Here is a 6,257-nt window from a genome sequence, read left to right on the forward strand (position 1 = left end):
TTTTAAACACAGCCACCACTGTTAGCTATGCATTTTCACCAGTGGTGAACAAGAGCCTGCATACCATGCTTACAAAAATCTACAGCAGCAGAGGTGACCCACTATTTTACAGCTGCTATGACAGCATAATTGCTAGGAAAATGTTACTCACGCAGTCCATCTTTCATTGGTCTGAACAGATGGAAGCCAGAAAGCACCAAATCCAGATTATATAGTGGGCGTGGTAGGACAAGCCAAGCAAGACTGATAGTGTGCTCCAGGGCCTTCAAACTGATGTAGTGCCTGGTGTTGCCACACAGCAAGAGAAAGGTTGTCTTCTTTAGCAGACAGCTGGTATGAAAGCAGAATGCCCATTCACTGAAGTATTGTGTATTTTGATTTCAGTTCTTTAAACTATTCTTCCCTGTGGTTCTTGAAGACCTGTTCTCCTGCTCTAGTATATCTATCTACAAGAAACTCCTTTCCACTTTCTAATTTTGCATATTTGTTAGAAATGCTTTTACAGCAGCTGGCAAGGGGACAATAGAGCAGTCTTATCTACTGTAGAAGGGAACGTTCTTTTCAAAAGCACTACAGAAAAATAAAAATAAAATAAAAAAAAATCAAGCACTTAAAATTATCCTACTGTCCTTGATGTGTCTTTCCATCATCTAAAGATAATGAAACAAAAAAGCATATTCCAAGGCAGGTTACTTTTCTGATACATTTCCATACATTTCATAACACTTATCCTGCCTTTTTCCATTTGTTCTTGTTCATCAATGTGTGTTTTAATATTGATACTCAGAATATCTGCTTTGGGTATTCTCGTTGCACTTCTCTTCATTAACTCAGATACCAGCTTCACATTCAAGGACATACTAATTCTCTCTTTTAAAAAGCAACGTAAGATGCAAAAAAAGATAAAACTGAACTACAGAAATAATGGGTTGTAAAGCTTCATCTCAAAGAATGATGGTATAGTTGAATGGAGAGATCACAGCTGTTCCTTGACAGTGGTCTTCCTTTGGATTGAATGGTATAGTGCCAGATAATGAATGTTTTTTGCTACAAAAGACAACAAACATTGGTTAATGCATGGTTAAGTCCATCCATAGCACACCTAAAAAAAAAAAAAATGATTTAAAAAATATCAACATCATTATTTTTATATACTTCCTGTGTTTTAAGTCCTGTGTGGGATCATATAACACTTTCAGATAATTTTTTTCCAGCCAAAAATACTTCCGAAAATTTTTAAACTAGAACTGGTATTATGTTTTATCTCCCAGAGTTGAGGCTTATGAAGAAACATTAAAGAAAGAAAGGTTCCAAAAAAATTACAGGAGTTGGGAACACACATAAAAGAAAGCCATGGAATATGTAATATATATTTGTATAACAGAAAATAAAAGTAGTATTCATTATGCAAATTATGCAAAATTTAAAGTCTGAAAATCTGATTTTGCTAGCTGATCTTTAAAAGGTATTATACAAGCATTCAAGCTGCCAGAGTTTGACTGTTCAATTTAATAAAAGCAGCAAGAAATATGTTTCTCATTTCATTGCATCTTGGTATTCACACAGGCTAATTCTCACTCTGTCAGTGGCTCATTTCTTCAGTTACAGTATGTACCTTCTTTATTACTGATGTATTATATTAAACAGTGTCTTATGTTAACATTTAGAAACTTGTGGTTGCCAGGCTTTTTCCTTAGAGGAAAAAAAAATAACACACATAACCCTCACCCCCAACAATCAACAAACGAAATCAACCAACAACAAAAAAAAACACAACCAACCAACCAAAAGAACTCCCACAAGTTTCTTTTTAATTAACCTAATTTTTATTTATTTAAGTATGAACAGCTTTCTTAAGCTGCTGCTAAGAGTTAACAGGTGATATTTTCAAAGATCATTATGGAATTAGGTATTGTGATCTTATACCTCTTTTACCTTTTATACCTATATTTATCAAATAATCAATGGAATATACAGTCTAACTATCAGGTACACATTTCATTAGCTTGACCTTCAAAGAGATAAACTCGCTCTTAGTGTTGAGGAAACTTCAGACAGTTTCTACAGTTTCCCATTGTATTCTGTGAAGAAATGAGACAACCACCTTTAACATTTGTATTATCTATTCTTATTACTGCAATTTTCATCTTTACCTTAGTTTTTCGCATGCTGACTATTGCAGACATTTGAGTCTTCTCATTAACTGGGGTGTTATAGCTTGACAAGGAAGTTACATTACTGGAGAAATCTAGGCAGCCCTAGGTGGAAAGCAGTGGCAAAGGCAGGGTGGATATGGCCCCTTGCTGTGAATCCAGGAACTCAGGTTTCAGCTCTGCGTCCTGCAGTGAGGGCAGTAGTGATTGTCGTCCTCCAGTGATTTAGTATGGAAAAGGGATAATCTGGATTAGGTAATTCAGGCAGCAGGAAGGGTGACTGCCCTGTCACTCCATGCGCATAATTGACTACCTAACAGGTACTTGCTTACCTTAAGCATACCTGATCATTTGCAAAGACTTGGGCAAGCTGAATTGATCTCATGTAATTAATCAAGCCTTGATCAGTGTCTTTGAGCTGTTTCTTAAAACCTGAAATATGAAACTTAACTGTGCCTACAAAGGTTATTCAGCTCATCCTAAAGCAAGTGTCTAAGGCAAGTGGGATTAATTGCCTTCCTTCTATTGAGGGAGCTCAAATGACTAGATTTAATCATGCATCTAATTTTTAGTCAGATAAAATTCAGTAGAGCAGCACCCTAGATTGTTATGCTATAAAGATACATTTTTTTTGACAGTTCATTGTACTTACTACAATGTTGGCACCTTGAGAAGGAGTCTGAATTCAGTTAGATGATGGAAAACTATTTCTACACTAAACATAAGAAATATCTTCAACTTATGAGAAATATTGTAGAAAAAAATAAACAAAACAAACTAAAAAGGATTCGGATTATCAGTTTTACACCATATGAATAATTGATACACGTACATTTTAGTTTTCTTATTGTTTTTATCTGATTTTTGTCAGCATTTTTCCCAAAATTCACCTAAACGGGACACAGGGCAGAAGAGTATATTTGGTAGGAAACTGACAGACTGTCATCATGACAAAAATAAACAAGCAAGCAAAGAAACAACAGCCCACCAAACAAAATCAACTAATAACAATTAAAAAAAAACAACAACACACAACAAAACAGGATATATGAAGCAGATAGGACTGTCAGTTCCTTCTGCTCATTCTGTAAGATCATTGCAGTTAGATTGTTTTTCAACACAGCAGTAAGGGAAATAGAGCTAATGTATAATGCTTCATCTAATTTGCCAGAAGCCTTCAATATGATGACATATGGAAGATAAAAAGCTAGTTTCATAATATGAAGTATTGTATAGAAATATAAAGTCATCATGAGGCAAATCTGATCTTTAAATTAAGAGAGAGCTGAGAAAACTTAAGCAGAACCTTAAGGCTTGTTCTTGGTCTATCAAAAAAATTTCATAGATTAAATTGCTATTTATTCACCTTTCAAATGCCTGTTTAGACTCTGAAGAAAACCCCAACGTGAGAAAGCACGTGCAGTTCTTCTGCAAAACAGATTAGACAAATCCATAATCTTTAAAACTTTCTATGATTTTCCAGACATGTTTTTTTCATTAGCTAAGCTAAGAGACAACACTAGCCAGAATTCATATAGATGTTGGCCATGTACAAAAATTATTCCCTGCATACTCAATTTCCTATCTTAATTTTTTTGTTTCTGTTCCTTTGTGTCTGCTGCAGAAGCATTAGAGTGGTTAACAGAACATATTTGCACTTAGAAAAATCTGAATTTAATTCCCAGGTCTGCCAGCAATTTCTTTGCATGAACACATACAAACTACCTAAGATCAGAAGTTTAGATACATTTAACTTGTGTAAGCCTTTAGAGCTCAGTTCCAAAGAGATCCAGAGTCACTTTATATAGGACATGCTGATTGTTCTTTCCCCCTTGTTGATAAATATTTATATTATTCCTGAATGCTTTAGTCTTTAGGAAATATTCAACAGTAAATAAAAGCTATACATTTATCTGGTGGAAAATGAGCCAGACTGCATTTATAAGATAAATAAACCTTAATAAACGCAAGAGTGATTGACAAAACAAATCCTTTATCACATACGTGAAATTCTCAATGGTTAGTTCTTGTTTTGACAGCAGTAAGACAAGACTATTTCTGTTTGTTTTTTTTTTGTTGGTTACAGAAATGCTTCATTTAAATTGTCTTGCATTTTCAGATGCCTCATTTATTTTATTCTGCATTTTCTTATTCTTTTTAATTTATTCAAAACCAGTATTTTTCTCTATGTCACCCTAGAAATCAGGCATCACATTAGACAAGTCAAAAATATATATCAGAAGCATTGGTTATTGGTACAAAATTTGATTTATTTTCTGGATGACACAAGGGACTGCATTAAATCTAGCCAAGTACCTCAAAATGCACTCTAATTAATTATTTTTCAGTACAGAACATGACATATCACCATGTACTTATCCTAGTAATATCCTCCTCAGAAGCTAAATGAATTTTAACTATCACTAGTATTATTAGGTTATTTTTGGATTACAGTATTGAAGACAATTATTCAATATTGGAAATGGAAAGTTACTGAATTATGAGTCAAGAATTTTAATAAATGATTAAGAATGTTGTATTATCTTTTAAAGTTGTGTTCCTTTAAAAAGAAGGCTTAAAAATTTGTTCTTTCTTATAATAATTTTGTTAGCTACATCTGCCCCCGAATTAACAACTTATGAATCTGTTAACTGACTAATTTGATAGAGAGATGATGTAGCAGAAATGCTAAGTCAGGGCTTGAAGCAGTGATTGAGCACCTGGTGGGAAGGCAGGGCCAACCCAAGGGAGCTCAGGTACATGCAGTGCACCTGAGTGCCTGGAAGGGGTGGAGCCAAGATCCACCCCCCTCCAGACTACCTTGAAAGATTGGCAGTGGAGACAAAGGGATTTCTCAAGAGATCCCTACCTACTGGAGACCTTCTAAACATAAGCAGATTTTCTTCGTTTCTGTGTCCACGGCTGCCACATTTGGGCTTGTCCTCACTTGCTGCAGCCTAGGATTGTGCTACCTTGCTACAATTGCTGTCCTTTTCATCACATTACAGCATTAGAGATAAGAATTTACTCCTGAAATTTCTAGGTACAACAATGAAATCTGTCTGGGAAGAGGAGAATATCTTTGTGATGCTATAATGTGATGGAAAACACACCACCAACAGCAGGATAGCAGAGTCCCAGGCTGCAACAAATGAGGAGAAGCTTAAACGCAGCAGCTGATGCAGAAACAAAGGGGGGAGGAAAAAAAAACAAAATCAAAACACCAAAACCAAAAAAACTGCTCACCTTCAAAATGCCTCAGGTAGGTAGGGATCTCCACAGAGATACTCTCACCTCTGCTGCCAGCCCTTAAATGAGGATTGGAAAGGGAGGGAACCTGGCTCCACCCCTTCCAGACACTCAGGTGCATTGCGTGCACATGAGCTTCCATGGTTGGCCCTACCTTCCCACCAGGTGCTCAATTACTGCTTCAAGCCATGACTTAGCTCTTCCACTACAGTCTTAATGAGGGAAAATTGCAGTAGGAACATAACATTTGATTAGGTACCAAAGAATTAAACAAAGAAAGAGCCACTAGAAGGCCCCTGATGCAGAGAAGTATTGCCCCTTTTTGATATTCAGTTCATGATGATAATGATGAGTCCTGAGAAGGCAAACATTTGGTGCATGTAGAACCATGTCTTTGTTTACACAAATCTGTATTTGTTTATGCCCTGATAAGACAACAGTAAATTCAAGGCAAACTCACTCAGTTACCCCCACATGGTTTCTGTCTTTAAATTGTTACTGACTTCACACAGTTTCAGACACAAATATCTCTGTTGATCAAGGTCAGTGATGTTTATGAATTTTTGCTTGAAACAAACTCTTATCTTAGACTATGTTATTAAGTCTGAAACTGAATGTGGTGAGCTTCAAAGTCTCTTAAACCTCCAGAAGTTTCCACTGGACTCCATGCATAGTCAAATTTAATGGATCAAGATATGCAAACAATCTGTCTCAATTGTTTAGCAATCTTTTCTCACTTTTAAAAGCATTAAGCTTTACATGTTAGAAGTGGTCTTGAGTGTGTCTTGCATGTCATTGATATAGAACATGCAAAAGAGCTCAATTTGCTGCTTACAGAGGACTGCAGATGGCAAT

The 6,257-nt window shown here is 35.8% G+C and overlaps 1 long non-coding RNA gene across 1 annotated transcript; it reads right to left on the reverse strand.

Annotated features, from left to right (window-relative positions):
* Positions 1 to 110: 110 nt before the first annotated feature.
* On the reverse strand, positions 111 to 5,468 carry LOC109365568. The gene is made up of 4 exons (XR_002111263.1): positions 5,400 to 5,468; positions 3,520 to 3,581; positions 2,154 to 2,368; positions 111 to 1,047 (listed from the first exon to the last, which is right to left on the reverse strand). It is a non-coding gene; the product is annotated as an uncharacterized LOC109365568 (long non-coding RNA).
* Positions 5,469 to 6,257: the final 789 nt, after the last annotated feature.

Source organism: Meleagris gallopavo, chromosome 1 (assembly GCF_000146605.3).
Source record: "Meleagris gallopavo isolate NT-WF06-2002-E0010 breed Aviagen turkey brand Nicholas breeding stock chromosome 1, Turkey_5.1, whole genome shotgun sequence".
Taxonomy (NCBI): domain Eukaryota; kingdom Metazoa; phylum Chordata; class Aves; order Galliformes; family Phasianidae; genus Meleagris; species Meleagris gallopavo.